Raw genomic sequence first — 17,724 nt, forward strand, 5'->3', positions numbered from 1 at the left:
CGGCCCATTATCCGGATAATGGTATTCCGTCGCGTAACGACGCGTCGTCTGCCTCTTCCCTCCTCCGCCTCCCTCGTCGCGAACCGACCATACCTTCCCCGAGCTGTCTCTCCTTTTTTTCTTCTCCCCCCTGCGTTTCCATCCTCCCGTTTCTTGGCCGGCTTACGTTATGTAGCTCCTCCTCGTTCGAACAAAGGACGAGTCGCTGACGGAATATTCGATCGACTCGTTCAAGGATGCAGAAACGATGCACGCTGCTGTTTGCAACTGGTCGCCTGTTGCCAGTCCGCTCGGTTGCGAAAGTCTCGCTTTCAACCGCGAACCGACGTTCGTTTTCGCGGCGAGGCGCGAAGTAAATTATGGAGGATAGCGAGATTGTCCGGGAGCTTTTCAAAATGCAACGCAGTACTCGAGTAGGTGGATTGTTGATTCGGTGGAACGATGACGCACCGAGCAGCTGGATCAACAAGAACGTCGCTTGTTCGCTGACTGGCCTGGTAACGAACGCTTTTAAGCTCACTTTGTTGCGAATAATCATCGCACAAGAGGCTGGCAGGCCATCAATTCGCGATTGGATATCCAACGGCGATGAGTTAAATAAATCCGGCAAACAATAGTCGGCGAAAGTATACGGTAAATGTCTACAATTTGGGTATAAACGAAAAATCAAATGGAAAGAGGTAAAGGCTGTGTTTCCGAATGGCCCCACCAAAATTGAGAACTCAGGTTCGATATATAACCTAAATTGACTACAAGAAACCGATTAAAATTGGTTTCAGAGATGGATGTCTTGCCGTTTTTGAGATATCGTGGTAAGAAATTTTTGGACAATTTTGGGACTACGTATGCGCTATTTGATACTGCGCATGCGCTATTTAATACTGCGCATGCGCCATTCGATACTGCGCATACACGGAACCGAACCTAACCTTACCACGATATCTAGAGAACGGTAAGACACCCAGCTCTGAAACTAATTTTAATCGGTTCTTGGTAGTCAATTTAGGTTATATACCGAACCTGAGTTCTCAATTTTGGTGAGGCCATTCGAAAACTTATCCGAGGTAAATTTTATGTATTTTTGCCCCTTGAATCCAAAACTGTTGATAAAATTTCGGGGTCGCTTATATTTTTTAAGATACATAGGTTAGGTTAGGTTATCAGAAACAATGTAACTTACCTCGCGGTAAAAACTTGACCAGTCAACAATAGTTCTCTTTGCTTATGTTAGTTCTAAATCTAAACGAAGTGTTAAAAGTGGTACGTGGGTAGCCAATTTTAATCTTGATATCACGATTTATTGAATATTTTCTCATGATGCGTCCTCGGCGATGTGCATTCTATGAACAGGAATTAGAACTGAACAAAGAGAACCATTGTTGACTGGTCAAGTTTTTGTCATGAGGTAAGTTATATTTTTTCTAAGTCATTAAGCCACAAAGTCATTAACTTTTGAAAATAATGATTTCATGTCAATATGTACCACAATATCTTAGTAAATACAAGCGAATTTTATCAACAGTTTTGGATTTAGGAGGCAAAAATACATAGAATTTACCTGTTTTCAATTGATTTCTCGCTGAGGCCCTAAATCAAGTATGCTCCTTTATGCTTTTGATGAAAATAAAAATATGATAATTCAACCTTTTATTCAAAATACCTCCGCAAAGATTCACTTTCCTGGCGTTTTGTATTCAATTCACCGACTGCTACCTACCCCCAAATTTTCGACCCTTTTCCTTGAACACCTCGCACGAAGCACCGAATGAAAGAGGAAAACAGAGCCAGTTTCTCGCAGGATCGTGGCCGAAAGAGAGGCAAATATCTAGAGAGCAGTATGCACGAAATACTTTACAACGAGCTCGCCATTGAAGAGAATGGTACTTGGTACATCGTGGACATTGATTTCTAAACGGGCTGTACCGTAAACGAGCTTCTCTCTCCCCGTGCAACCCCCTGCCGGCCGGTCGGTCGAACGGCCTCGTCGAACCCCGCGAAACGCTCGAAAACGCGCTTTCGCGTTCCCATCGAATTGGGAAAACGGGCAAAGGGTTGCTCTCCCGTTGCCTTTCACCGTGGCCTGGCCAGACGACTCGAGGGTGGGGGGTTGTTGCCGGCGAAGAGGAACCAGGGGTGGATCGGGCTCGGATAGCGTTGCGCGGACAGCGTAGACGCGAGAAGGGAGGAAAACCGTGGAGAATCGAATGATAATCGAATTACACCGTGACGATGACGCCACGTATTGTTATTCATACGGGGAATTAACGAGCTGCAGCTGAACGAGCGTTCAACGAGTACCCTACTTTCGGGACCGATAAACTGAAAACTTTGCCTCAACTTCGGCCTCGATCATTGCGGAATCGGTGATTTTCAATGGAGAATGCTTTAATATCTCGGCTTTTAAAGTTTCTACTTTCGAATCCTAGGCGAATAAAAATATTTTTAGAAAACTTGAAGTGTTTCAGTTGAAAAAATATCTAAAATTATCGAATCAATATCAGAACGATGATTCAGGATCGTCGCGGCGAAACGGGAATCGGTAAAAGCGTCAATCGAGGCATTCATGAACCGAACGTCGACGGAATTAACATTAATTTCCAGTTTTCAATTGCAGCCATCCAGGGTATTACTCGTCGGTAACGGCTGGATAAGGCAACGATATACGAGCTGATTAGCATTCGACGTTAAGAAACCGGCGAGCAGAGTTTCCGCGGGAACGAAGGGTGGATGCTATTTAAAAAGTTTGATTAAGAAAGCCGTCGGGCCATTATTCTCATGCTAATTACGCGGTCGCAGACGAGCTGAAAAGTACACGTCGAAATGGAAAGAACGCCCTGCCACCGGGTCGCGATGCATTTCTCATCGGTTCACCAGTTTTCCTATCTCTTCCTTTTAACTTTCGCGATCTCTTTTTTCCGTTCAGCATCGTCCGTTTTATTTTTTATTTTTCTCACGCGTTAATAGTCGTTCGAACGTGGAAGCGTGAGAAACGAAGCGTTTCGCGGATCAGCAGCGCGGAAAAATCAGCTTTCGAAAGTTTCGTCCGTTCGTGGAAAGTTTTCGCGTTCACCCCGTCGAGAAAATCACATGCACCACTTCGCGGCCAAGATCCACGTTTCCTGTGCGCGCGGCCCTGCACAGGGCCGGAAGTAGGGTCCTCCAGCCGCGCGTATTTCCCTCGATTTTTAGGGAAGCCGTGCCCTTAACGCACTGACACGACGCTGCAGTTTATGGGCTCGACGCGGATCGTCCTTTAATGCCCGGCAACGGAGATCCCGTCGGGATATCGCATCCTGAAACATTCCCGGCACGTTCTCCACCCACGTAAATCGACTACGCACGCATACCGGACGAACGCCTCGTAGTCGTAAAAACGCGCGGCTTACGCGCATTACGCGGAAATCCTGGCGATTTTTCATCCTCCCCCAACGGGGAAGAAGCTTTCGACCTGGACGCCTTCGAAGGTGCTCGAAAAAGGGGCGAACGCGTTTGTTTCTTTCGACGAGCAGCAAATTTTTCGGGAATGGAAACTGAATTTTGAAACGCGACAAGGAGATTTTATAATAGAAATTGAATTTCTGGAAGGTAACGAAGGGCTCGATTCTTCCCGATTCGAGATGCCCAATGAATCCGAGCGTCGGTCTCGGGCACAAAAGTCAGCTGGTGATGTATCTTCAGCGGAGAAATAAATCACACGTCGCGTACATTATCCAGAAGGCAGGGGCGACGATCTCGAGTGAAAAAGTAACTGGAAAAGCTGAGAGACCGACAAACCAGCGACTTATCCAGTTACACGCGTTATCCATTTCTCCCCTTTTCGTTTTGCATTTCCTCCTTCCTGTCATCCAGTCCTAAACTCTCCTCATCCTTCGTAGATATTCCACTTATAAATCTGTGTCGCTGTTTTTTCCAAACCGTTCCAGTGATTCCGTAACTGTGACGAACAACGATGGAACAACGAAGGACAAAGCGATGGGTATCCAGATTCTCACGCACCCCCGCGTTTCCAATCCAAAGGTCAATTACGAGTTGAATACGAAGAAGACTTTAGGGTAACTCGAAGGGGAGGAGAAATCTGTGCCCGTTCGTCTCGGGTCCATCGACACTGCCAGTATTCCGGTATTCATGGCTCGTTACGTAAAGTTAATAATGTCATTGAGAGCCGTTTCTTCGAAGACAATGAGACCGAGGGGGGAGGAAAAGGGAGAGGGCGGGGGTGAGTCGGGTGACGCAGAAGGCTACTTTGTTCGGGAATGCGGGAAGATTGTTGTCGCGGAAACAAAAAGTCACCGCGAAAGCACGAACACCCGGTATTAGCGTTCATCGAGAGCCCTGATTACGGGGGGCCACGCAGCGTGTGCGTATCCATTTGCCGCGGCCATTGTTCGCCGATCCGCTAGGAAGCATTGTGGCCGGCCAGGGGGAAGGTAATAACGTGGCGCCTTGTTCGTCGATTAAACGACACATTGTACAGGACTTTTCTTTGATTGGATTACGGTTTACGGAGCGTAGCTGCGAGACCGGGAACCGTGAAAAATGACCACGCGACCGGCAAATCCCCGTGAGAAGTCGCGACCTGCCCGCCGTTTCTTTCTTTTCAACCGGAAACGCTGGACTCTACGATCTCATACCTAACCTTCGACTTCTACCAGTGTTCTTAATTCCTCGAGTTTCGTCCCGAAGATTGCTTCCTTCTCGTCTTCGCTGGTTTCTCCGGGGACATTTATTCCGTTACAGGGTTGAAAATGCACGCGTCTCTCCGAGGTACAGATTTCCAACGTCGTCGACAGCGGGAGAAGTTCTCCCCGAGTTCCCGGGGAAGTTTCGGCGAAATTCAAGAGGTAGCGCAGTTACCAAGCAAGTACCGGCGGTCAGTGACGAGTAATTGCGAGACGAAGGCGAGCTGCGGAGGCGAAAAACAGAAGAGAATTTCCAAGGATGTCGGCGACAGCGAGTTCCCGACGAACTTCCAGCCGAATGCAACGCGGAATGCAGTTACTCGCGGTCAGTAACGGGGTAATCGCGGCAAGACGAGGCGAAGGAACAGGGCGAAAGGTGGAAAACGGAGAGGAAGAAGAAGAAAAGGGAAAAAGGGAAAAGCGTGTGGGAGAGAGGAAGAGGGAAGACGGTAGAGCGAAGAGAGAAGGTGGCTTGGGCAGTGCGTATCGATCTGGCCGCGTTACGTGCGTGCCGGAGGTTGGGGTCCTGGCGTGGACCAATCGCAGGGCCACTCCTCTCTCTTCCTCTCTCTCTCCCTCTCACCTTTTCTCTCTGCTAACTTACTCTAGCCCTCCTTGTCCCTCTTACGTTCCTCTCTCCGGCCACCGACGACCCGTACCAACACGCAACAGCCACGCACCCACGCACGATCCCCCTATCCCGGTGTCTACCTGCTTGATTACGTCGACTGATAACGCAACGCGGCCATGTCGATACAATGAAATGGCGGCCTGCTTGCCGTACTCGCGGCTTCTTCGTTTTCGGCACAGGAAGTCTTTTCGAGATCGTCGAATAATGACGAACGCGTCATTAGGCATTTATGCCTTATCAAGAGTGCCGCTGGAGAACAATGAAAAAAAAGAAATAAAAACCATGGGACGATATAAAGATTTCAACGTGAAATCACGAGAGACAGGATGTTGCAGGCAGGAAACGGCTTATGAAACCATTTCCTGCTTGACGTTTCGAGTGTAAAAATATCAACGTCGGGACAAAACGATGGCCAATGTAATCAGCGAGAAGTGGGCCGTTTCGGCTTGCGCGAAAATTTGTCCCCGGTTTAACGAGCACGGCCGAACGGGCTCTCATGAATATTCACGGCTGCGTTAGGCTAAAAGATAGAAGAAAGTTAAACAAGAATCGCCGTGAAACCTTTTAGAAAGTTTCCAGGGATCGCGGCGGCCGTGTTCCCGCTGTTCCTTGACAATCTATTAGGGCCACAATTAGGCAAAACACGGCTGGAGCGACCGTGAAAATTGTCCCCGACTTCTGCGATTCGTTTAGAAACCGAGCCGTAGAAATTATTCCTCGTTCGCTAAACAATGGACAACTGTTCCTTCGGTTTATAAATAAAATATCAGCTCCTGCGGTCACGGAGGGCAGTAAATCAAACGAAAATGAAACTGGATCTACCATTGCAACGTTCAAAGTGTTAATCGGCAATTTCGATTAAACGATAGAATTGAAAAATTCGTTCGATTTTCAGTAGCCAGATTTCGAAATTCTTTGAAGTTTCATGGAAAAATAAAAAATGATCTCATTGAGCGGGAAATAAAAGAGGCAGAAGCAGTTCGGTCACGAAGCGGCCATCTCGTCGCATTTTAACCAGACAGCTCGCTACGGTTCGTTCGGGCGTGAAGCCCGGAACGGCGTATACCGTCGATTAACGAGGAAATTCGATGAAATCGTAAATTCGTTCGCTCGTGCCGATGCTCCCGGCCGCGTTCCCTGTGTTCGCCAATAAATGCTCGGCTATATTCACCCACGTGCACAAGCGCACACCGGCTGGGAACACAACCGGCATGGCGGGCAGCCCATCGGGGAGCAGTAAAATTTGCTAAACGATGTAAATAATGGATGGGAACAGTTGGACAGTTTTCAGTTATTTTCCCCGTGCTGGCGCATAATTCAAGCGAAATTTATTGCCACTGCTCAATTACGCAAAATATTGCCAAAAAACACGGCGACCCTCCTCTCTGTTTTCTCTCTGCTCGAACCACGCTTGCTTCAACTCTAAATCATTCCACTAAACGCGGGACATTCGCTGTCGTTCCGCGGTTTTCGAATTCGATTCGTCGCACACCTCGTGATTTTCATATTTAAAACAATTTTACGGAGGATTAATTGTTATCGAATCGATTCGATCAAATGCAATTATGAAAAAAAGAAAACTTGGAATTTTCGTCGATTCATACACTCCATTCAATTCGTTATCGTCAGCTCCAGATGGTAACGCGTTACGTAAGTGTCCGCCATCGTCGAAACACTGTGGAAGACGTTCGGTTACACAACTTCTCTGGTCAGCGTTTGACAGGCAAAGTTTCCAATTCAAATAACCGTGAAGCATAACCCGTTTCCTTGTTCGATCGGTCCTTCGTCGTTTTTCCACCTCAACCTCCATTGTTTCCCGCGAAAATCGAGGTATGGTGCACGCGCGAGATACGAGGACCGAGTGGAAATCACGAAACTCCTGCGACCGTACGGGATTCGCCCCCTCTAATCTGGTCTCCTTGGTTTCGCCCTCGGGCTTCGCCGACCGGAGGAGAGAAAGCTCACCCCCTCGGCTTGGTTATTTCCAAGGGTGCAAACGAGCGAGGAAGACGGGCTAAGAAAGTCGGCCGAAAGACGGTGCGAGATGGATAAAAGAGGGCGGGAAGGCGTGTGGCAGAGAGGACAGGAGGCGGTTTAAAGGGTAGCGAACGCCTCGACAAAAGCAACCCTCTTAAAGTTCACTCTTCGCTCTGCCTACCAATGCGAATTCGAATCGTCAAGATTCCGCGTGCCAGATTTTCCGAAAAGGACCGATCGAGAGTCACCCTCTTTCGTACATTACGGGATGTAATTAGTTCCATCAAAATTTCCAGCGCCATAATTAAAAGCAGCGCTGAAATTTTCGACGCGCGAGTCTCTTTTCCTGATCAATTTAAAATCAGTTGAATAGAAAAGCAATCAGTTCGAAGGTGGCGGGACTTAAACCCTGTTAGAAATTGATAGAACGTATCTAGATCCTGCACACGACCCTCGGAACCTTCTTTCCGATTTGGCCAGGAAACGAAGTCCTAAGTATGTGCCTCACCGGCCCTCCCTGGACCCCTCTGAGAACCCACGAAAGTCATTATTCCGATCGAGGAAAGAAACGAAGGCGAAAAAACAACCGGGGAAAGAGAGCGAAATCGTAAGTAGGGATGCGAGCGTCGTCGGCTCTAATCTGGGACGCGGCACGAGAGCGAACCCTAATCCAGCTTATCCAGAAAGTAATTTTGAGTCTTTTCAAAGCGACCCTCCTACCCTCCCGGTCGGCCTCGTCCAGGAAGGAATCCCGAGAGAGAGAGAGGAAGAGGACGGAGACGGTCGGACCCCGCGACTGCTCGACGATTTTAAGTCCTCCACAAGGACCTCGCCACCCCTGGAACAGAACTTTTCCACCCTCATCCCTCGTTTCTGGTGACGCTATCAGCGAGCACCAGTTGTTTTTCTCGATTTCGGTCGGGGAAATTAGTACGCGAAAAAAAAGGGGCGACAGACGGAAGATCCTCGGATAAGATAATCAGGGAAAAGGGAATTAAGCGGTCGCTTAGAACGATTGCAAACTTTCAACTATTAAGACGGCAACTCGTTTGCGACGTTAATTAAACGTGCAAAAAATTTCTGTCTCGAAACTTCGGTACAGGGCAACCTGCTGACTGGCAGCGAGTTATCTGGCATCGAAATGGCAAATGATCATCGAGTAATGGCCGACAGAGAGGGAACGCAGACGGAAGGGGAGCAGAGGGAAGGAAAGAGAGAGAGAGACCGAGAGGGAGGGTACACCGTGTGCTGGAATATTTCGAGAGTACTCGATGTATTGTCACTGGGGCCTACCCTTGGTCCACCCTCTCGACGATTCGAAACCAGCCCCGGTACTCTGGGGGAGGTAGCTGCACGTGCAGAGCTAACGGCTTGTTGGCCGAGTTGCGCGCCTATACACGGTGTCGCATTGAAATCGAACACCGATACAGTCTCCCGAAAATCTTTTGATCTTGCCAATATGTTTGCGCGCCGATTCGGCAGCATCCGTGAAACGAGCTCCCGTATTCACGGCAGTTTCTCTACCACGATACCAAGTCGATCCACGAATCAACCAGGTTTCGACTGTTCAATTCGTAAACCAACCCTTGTTTCTGCACTCTCGATCTGAAACTTTGTATCTTCCTCTATCGTTAGGCGTGCCTAAAAATTACTCGATCATCCGTAGAGTTGAAACGAACCCTCCTGATTCTCGAAGCAAACACACCCCGCGCGGACCACCCCCAGCAATCATCTAAACCGAACAACACGTGTCCGGCCAATAGACCGGTGGTTCACCGGTACCCTTTTAGCCGATCAATCAACGAACGTGTACCAATCTAAATCCACCCTTCGACTCGGGACACCCCGTACGGCTGCTACAGGCACGTCTAGCTGATACCTAACCTAACCTGCGTAGGCAGCCGTCGGTACATGGGCAGGATGTTAAAGTACATAGAGGTAGGTAGGTACCTAGAGGGCCAGCTACATCCTAAGCAGTCTCCGCGTTGCTCGGATAGGTAGGTAGAGTATTATATAGGTAGTGGAGGCTGGAGGGTCCTCACCGCCGCAACATTACGCTGATTGCCTGAATTATCCGCAACCAGGCTCTGCCTGTGCGCCTCTATGTACGCGCGTACACGCGTGTCTACATAAGCAACCGCTATGTGCGGGTGTATGTAAACGGATATATAGGCACATCCTGGTGCTCCGCTGGTACTCGTGCTGGCTGCCGTTTCGTCTGTGTGCGCCACGTCTACGTATTTGCGGTTTGCCGGTTCGAGCTGGTGCAAGTGCACCGGTATCGTCGCGCTCGCAGGGCGGTTTATGAGGAGAAAATTGAAAACAGAGCTGCGCGTCAGCGCGAAAGACGATGGTCGCGATGGGCGCCAAGGCGGAATAACGAATCGACCGGTTGGATCCGTCGGTAACTATCCTTTAAATTATATCTCGAAGCAAGCGGAACCGTTTAAAAGTTAATCCTTTGGTCCAGACCGCGAATCAACATCCCCGAGCAACGTGGTACACGAGAGCAAACAACGCGTTGTACCAGAGACAAAGTCCATTTTCAATTGACAGAAGAGCGTTTTGCATTTTTCAGCCGCGACTCACCGTTCAGCGGGTCGAGCGTTTAATAGCGCCGGCTCTGAAGCGTCCATTTACCGATCCTTGGTGCGCGCTGCACCCCTTTCGATCGTCTCTATACAAGGCACGGGGCAATCTCGATAGACAGTCGAGCGGATAGCCGCGTGCAGGCCGCGTTACTCGCTAGAATCGCGATCGACCAACGCCGGAGAGAGACGGAATGAAAAGGAAAGGAGAGAGAGATAGAGTAGTTCGACAGAACGGACGTTTCGATTCCGGTGACACAGTGACACCGAGCCTGTCAACGGAGGCCAGCCATTGGCTCGTTGCTGATAAATAGAACGCTACCGGGAACAGTGTCGCGAGTACCGACAATGGGGGTGCCGGAAGACCGGGGCAGCTTTAATTTCCCCCCGTAGTTCCTGGCAATTACCGCGTGGCGCACCCCGATAGCCATCTCTATCTCCGACCACAATGCACCCGGTTCCGAGTTCCTCTCCCCGCAGCTATCAACCCCCGCCTCGGCGACATCTCCGGCGCAGTGTTTCTCAAACCCTTCGCCGTTCGCAACCCCTTCCTTCGGGCGCCGTTCTTGCGGAATATCCGAGGAAACTTCGAGGGAATCGATGCTTTTGTTTCTGGATAAAAGGGAACGAAGTCGATTGATCTTCTATCGTCTCGGAAAGTGAAAACTGTGTTTATTTCCAGTTGGAAAGTGTTCGTAGTTTTGAGAGACACTGGCGGATCCTCGACACCTAGCTGGAATCTTCGTCAACCCTTTCACGGTCGAAGGTGAAAAGTATCTTCAAAGATTTGTCTCTATTTTTGTGTACCTTCGATTCGTGCGAAATTGCTGGACTAATTTCTTTCTTCGTCAGTTTAATCGCGGATAATTATTCAGGAACAACAGTCACCCGGGATTTCGCGGAAAATCGTTCTCGGTTCAGAATCAGAAACACCGAGCGTCCACTGTATGGAATATTAATTATGCTTCGCGCGTAATGAACTTATGCGCGTAATTACGTGCAACGACCTGTTACTCTGTGAAATACCTAGCCGGCTGGCTCGGTGTTCTTAATCGTTCGCCGTGGAATCATCTCTTTTTCAAAGCGTTCGGTTTTCAAATCAAATAAACGAGGCCCTCTTTGACCCAGGATGTTTCACGGCCACGCGATCGGGGTTGTAACGACTCGGGGATACCCTCGGCCATCTCGCTTCCATCCTCGAGGAGTTTTCCGCGGTCTGAGCGAGGACAAAACTTGGCCCGTAGCCAAAGTAAACGCGCGAGGAAGTTTTATCGCGCGAAAGTTGCTCGGTCGGAGCCGATTAAGCCAGTCGATACCATAAGTATTCCGCTCGCTTTTATTCACCGAACAAGCGGACCGAGAGGAAACGCTCGCTGGATCGCTGGCAACGAACCGTTTAACTCGCTCGTTCGAGTCCCTCGAAGGAGTTTCCGTGCAGCTACGATTCCAGGGCGACTGCTTAAGTTTCAGCTTCTTCTCTGACGGTGAAACGTCGCCGGTAGAACGAAGACGGTAGGAAGAGACTGACGGCAACATTATCGTGTTTTAATTTAACTTGCAGCTGCACTTTAATTAGACTTCGCCTGAATGAGGAGACGACGAGAAGACGAGCAAAACGAACAAGATCGCGCCAAAGTCTCTTCCCTTTCATCTTCTGATTCTGCTAGCTGACTTCTTCTCTCGGTTTATTCCTCTTCGAGGTCTGCGCGAAGGATCAAGAAATTCGGAGAAATAATTGAATAAAATATATAACGTTGGACATTGTTTTTCATTGTTCCAAGTCCCCTAGAAAATTCCATTTCAGGAGTAATATCAACGCGACGAGGCGGTAAATTCGTACGTTTCCCGACACCCTCCTTATCTGTTCGCACTTAATGAACGCGGAAACTGTCGCGAAGCCCGTTCGACACGACACTTTCCTCCGCTTCGCGTAACAATTACAACAATGTCTCTTGCCGATCACGACGGAGATCAAAGGGAACGAGAAGACTTATCGAGACTGCGGGAAATAAACTGGTAGATCGACGGGGATTAATCCCGCAGCCGAAATTGGGGCTCGCGCGTCGCTATGGCTGCCTGCGAGTTCTCCTTCGTATTATCCCATGTTTCAATAAGGAAAGAACAAAGTAAAACGGAGCGAAGAGAGAGATTAGAAAATTTCCCTACTCGACATACTTTAATAAAGTTGGAACAGATCGTTCTTTTCCTTTTTTTTTTTTAATAAAGTCGTCGAGGAAAGTTGAACAGTTCGACGAGGAGTCTTTAAAAGGATCAGTTTCGCGAATCTTTTCAATACTCGCGATCAACAGTCGAGTTTGCGCAAAAAAAATATATCCTCGAGAGATCCTGGCTTCCCATTTGAGAATCCCTGTCCGAGGTCGAGAGCACTTATTCGGGCCATAACTCCCGCACACGTTCCCTCCGTTTCTGCCCTCCCATCCCTCATAAATACAGGAGACGGCGGGCACGAGCACACGAAGGAGCGAGGGAACGACGAAAACGACGACAAACCAGGCAATGGGGCGGGAACGGATGCGAAGCACGGGAATCCGGGACTTTAAAACAAATATATCGCGCGTAAATCCAGGATGTAAGTCACAGCCCCGGGGATACATACAGCAGACAGGTCGAGCGAAAAACAGGGGAAGAAGGTAGTAGCAAATCGTCGTTGCTTTTGCTTTACATATTTCCTGGAGGAATCACTGCCGTCAACGATAAGAGAAATGGCAAGCGAGGGAAAAAGATAAAGTCCCTTTTAGTCGTCTAAGGACTATCATTTGTTTGGCCCACTTAATCCATTTCTTCCCAAAAATAAAAGTTCTGAAAAAATCATTAATTTCACTTTAAAATAATTGAAATAACATAATAAATATTAAAAACTAACAATATGTGTTGGCATTTCCTTATCGAGAGTTGATAGCATTACTCATGAAATTTTGAAAGTTTTGAAGTTTTCAGTAATTTATTTTTTTCCACTAAGTATTAGACTAATTGTGAAATATAAACACATAGACAGAGAGCTTGTGAATGCCTTTTAACGCATGCATGATGGGTTTTGTATAATAAGTTCATTTTGACTGCATTTTGTGAAGTTGAACTTCGTGTTGCGTGTACGCAACACTGGGAAGAAATGGGTTAATACTCTTAGAATTTTCTATGTACTTATTCTTAGGCGAAAACAGAAAATTATTTGATCGACCGAAACGGTACGATGAAATTCCCGTCCAAACGAGCAGGATTCCGTAATTATTTCTTATAATGTCCCCGCAACCGGTTGCTCGCGATTGAACGTTAAGGCGCGAACGCGGCGGGGAAAACGGCCGCGAAACGGGAACATTTTTCCAGCGTCGTGGAAACAAATTACTTGAAAATTACTCGCCTGGGATTGACGTTTGATTGCGTCGCTAGTCTCTCTCTGTTGCTTTCCACGGAAGGTAACCACCGTACAACGTAGTGCTCGAAGCTAGGTCGAATCGTACGACACATTTCTATACCGTTAAGTTCGCACACAGCCGAAGAAGTACACGTGTGAAGGGTTGCATGCACGCGCGACAACCTCTTCTCACCCTTCATCTCGTACGATTTTCTCCTCCGCGCCGGTTCCGCCACTTTTCACTCCTTCCCTCGTCCCTTCACCCTTCTTTTTTTTTTTTCTCCGCGCCCCGAATCCTTTCTCCCTCTCCGTCCTTCTCTGTCCCCGTCTCTGTTCCCTTTTCTCCTCCTATTTACGTCGCTTTTCGCATTATCGCCTTTTTCGTCGAGCAAGCCCGGGTTAATTCACTGGAAATTATTCATTTGCCTAATTGCCACTCGTCGACCTGGATCGTCGAGGCTTCGCTCGCTCGGCAACCTCGAACCTTCATCCTCCCCCTTTCAACCCCCGTTCACTTCGACTCCGATTCCTATCCGTGACAACGACCAGTTACACCTTTCATTTCGCCACGGAGCTTCTCGCGCCGGGCGGTGAAGAGCGACGGCGTTTCGTTAATTTGCGGCCATCCGATTCCACCCTATCCCGACGATCGTATCGCGGGATCCTGAAATCGAGTTCAGAGAAAAAGATCGAGATCGGAGGTACCAGTCTCGGGCTCCAAGTTAACTGGGAGCTGGGAGAATTACGCTTCGCGAGGGTAGCAATCGGCAAGAGCCGGTGTCGCGGTGGTCGAGCGTACGTTTCTCGTGGACGAGTAGCAGGACTCATGAATACCGAAGTATTTGCACACGGTATGCCGATATACGCGGCACGCAGACACTTTCAGTCGGGTGTACGCGAGCGGTGGCCGCGTGTCGGTGTTTGGTAACGCGACAGGAAAGTCCCCGGGGGCTTAATACGGTATGCACGTCCGTCGTTCGCGAGCTCGACCCAATGTGGGCTCGAACCAACTACCAGCTAATATTCCAGCAGAGGGCCCTGGGCTACGTGCACCGACTACCGAATACCTTGGCGAAACCTGTGGAAACTTCTGATCCGTCGGTGAACCACTTCCAACCGAGCGGATGGGGGTTATTTTCGACAAAGAAACGGACCGGACCCGGGAAAGCCGGCTGAAACAATCTTCTAATAAGCTGCATACATCGTCAACGCGGAGAAAAATAATCCCAAAAATCCGTCCACCCCCGTTGCAATTAGGAATCCTGCAAATATCTCCGCAGAGTATTCGAAACCGTAGAAGCGACGCGAGCCTATTTGGATCTGTACGGTATCAGAGGACGAATCGATCAGGGTAGCGAGGCGTTTTCACGGAGCCACGAGCGGGAAATTTCGGCGGGCTGTCGCGATTAAAATCCCGCGACGCGTCGCGTCGCATCGAAGCAGCCGACAATGGCGGGCCGAAAGTTCGTTTGCGACGCGTTTACCGGGCATCGGGATGGTTTTAAAGCCATTGGCCAGCGATGGCGGCCGGTGGGATCGGTCGGGCAGAGGGGACTATCTGTACAATGGCAAAGCGCGGAACAAAGCCTATCCACGGGTAATTCGAAATTCGCATCGTCCTATGCCCGCGCGTCCGTAATTAACGGTAACCCCGTGTCCTGGCCCGATTAAAAAAAGGACACGGTATAATTGCGCCCACCCTGCGCCCCCCTAGTGTCACCGGCCGTCAGGATTTTAACGAAGTTCGGCCCGTTAGCGATGCCACCGGTTCGTTATCGAATTGGAAATTCGTCGACGCGAAGAATTATCCTTTTTTTTTTCCCTCGGTGATCAAAATTTCAGGTCATAGCGCGGACGACTCGAGGCAATTAACTTTCTCGCTGCCGGGGGCGACTGTAATTGCTCCGGGTGCAAGTGAAATTTACAATATTAGAACCTCCGTGAATTCGCGCCCTTCTCCCCAATTCGTCACCAGAGACAACCCTTATCGCGTTCCAATATCAACGAAGATCGACGCGAAGAGAACACTAAGGTGGCTATATCTCTACTGGAAAGGAACGAGGAAAAGAAGAAGAAGCGGAAACGGAGAGGAACGTAGGCAGGGTAGGTAGGTTGGTAGCGAAGACGGTGAAAAGGGGATCGCGGGTTGTGTCGAATAATTGCCAACTATTCCAGGCACGCAGCCGAAGACGCAGGGGAAACGGTTCTTGCCGAAGCCGAGGAGGCAGGAGCGTACCGCGAGGCGGGTCGAGGGTACAGGACGAAGAGAATGGAGGCGGAAAATGAGAGAAACAAAGAGGAGAGCGAGAAGGCGACGAGAAGGAAAGAGGCAGAACTGCCTGTTGGGGTCTGCTGTTGCGGGACAAGGAGGCGAACGGGGGCAGAGTAAAACGGGCAACGGAGAAGAAACACGTAGAAGGGGAGAGAGAGAGGAAGAGAGGAGAAAAGGAGAGTGGGAGTTGCCAAGATGGCGCCACGAAGAGTAGCAGTGGCCGGAGGTAGGAGGTGAGAGGTGGAGAACGTGCTCCAGCAAGAGGAAGGGTAAAAGATAAATGACGTGTCCACCGCCTCCAACGGCAACCTCGACTGCCACCGACATCGCCGCGAAGACGCGGCGAAAGAAGAAGAAGAGGAAGAAGAAGAAGAAGCGACAGAAGCGGCAAGGGGCCGACGGGAAGCCTCCATTAAACATTGGCTCGCTTGCTTACCCTTTAGCCTCTCCTTGGTTTCCTTCGCCTCGACGCTCCTCACCTTCGCTCGCGGCTTCTGCCAGGGATTATGGATCGAGTCCCTGCTAAATTTCTTCTTTTTCCTTTTCTCTTTCTTAATTCTCCCTTCGGAGAACCGACTTCTTCGTGTCGCGTTTACGTTTACGGAAACCTTGTACGTTATATCTTTCCAGGTAGGGCATGCAATGAAGCTAAAAGTGAAATAGTCTGCATATTGAACCTAATTGTAAGTTCAATCATATTTTTAGTAGATGTTTATGCCAACAAAAAATTGAACAGAGTTTAGAAGTGGTAGAGCCAGGTAAATTTGAAACTTTTCTTGCATTTTGTAATGCGATGTAACACTCTGAAAATAAGTATTTGTGTTTATTGGTTGTAATATTCATTGTGCTTCGAAACAATACTCTTTCCGACCATCTGTTGTATTCTTATCCAACCGCATGACATTGTGTGATTTTCTATTAATTAATAGAATATTAATAGATATTCTTTCAAATAAAACAAGTTTTGATCAATTCGCATTACTTTGTCTTTTACAATATTTTAAAGTTTATTCCATCTTACCTGATGCTTGGACCAAGAAACGACTTTGGTATCTTCGAAAGGTAACCAATTTATCGATCGCCTCTGTCGAAGAATGGAGGCAATTAACACTTCAGTGTCTTTGTTAATGCTAGTCGCGCTACATTGTGTGCCAGGACGGTCGAGTGTTAGTCAAGTAAACGAACAGGAAACGCATAAAGGTGAAAATTCTTTGTATGCTACAAAGTACACGTTACAAGTGTACCACTTGAATCGCTTTGTCCGGGTAAAAGTTGCAAAGAAAACCAACGAAAAACAAAGGGTAAAGGATTGAAGCAAAGTTGCGAAGAACTCACCTGTTCCGCCGTGGTCAACCGCGACGGACGATCGCGGCATCTGCAACAGAAAAGAAACGCACGAATTAATCCCAAACTTCGCGCGAAACTGGAGCTCAACAAATTTTCACCCCGCTGAACGAGCATCCCTTGAAAAGAAAGAAAGAAAAAAAAAAGAGAAAACTTTCCCTCGCGAGAATTATTCGCAGGATGAAAAGTTTCGTGAACTCTCCACGCGAGTGGCCACCTTCCGCGAAACTTCTTCGCCCTTCAATCCGTATCGGGCTGCGTTTTCCGCTCCGGGAAACACAGGTTTACGAGAGTTCACGGTTCCGTGAACCGCGCCCCGAAGAAGGAGACAAGGGATCGAAGGCCACCCCCGCATCCAAGCATCGAGCATTATGAACTATCGGAAGACACATTAGCGCAAATCTGCGAAGCCAATAACTGGGGCCCGACGCGGAGCGTCGCGTCGCCGATGCTAGCTGGCTGATTGAAGGTAGACGAAGAACGGAAGCCGGAGGGGGCGCCGGCAGGGGGTTGCATCGCCGCCTCTGTCGCCGGGGCGTCAAATTATTCCGCGATTAATAATCCGCGCGTTACACGCGTGATCGGGCCTTTATCCCGGTAGCCGGGGCTCCTATCGCTGTCTCTCTTCTCTTCCTTCCTGCAAGCTAACCCCCTAAAGGTATCAATGGCTGCGGCACGTCGAACCGATTGTCCTTCTGTGTCGAGGGCATTTATCGCTTCGCGGGACGCGCATCAATCGATGCACGCGAGCGTCCTTTAATGAAAACCGGCTCGTACATTGGCTCTCTCTAATTGAAAAAGATTCGTTCGATTGATTAAACGAATACCTGGATCGTTGAAAAAAAGAAGATATCTTAGGT

At 48.9% G+C, this 17,724-nt stretch overlaps 1 protein-coding gene across 2 annotated transcripts in view; it reads right to left on the reverse strand.

The window, feature by feature from the left end:
- Positions 1–17,724, reverse strand: part of LOC114876834 (transcription factor Sox-2) — a 239,927-nt gene that overhangs the window by 131,144 nt on the left and 91,059 nt on the right. For both annotated transcript variants that reach the window (XR_006830065.1, XR_006830066.1), the window contains exon 4: positions 16,856–16,895. The gene's annotated coding sequence lies outside the window, so the exon portion shown is untranslated. The remainder of the gene's footprint in view (positions 1–16,855; positions 16,896–17,724) is intronic.

Source organism: Osmia bicornis, chromosome 14 (genome assembly GCF_907164935.1).
Source record: "Osmia bicornis bicornis chromosome 14, iOsmBic2.1, whole genome shotgun sequence".
In the NCBI taxonomy this organism is placed as follows: Eukaryota; Metazoa; Arthropoda; class Insecta; order Hymenoptera; family Megachilidae; genus Osmia; species Osmia bicornis.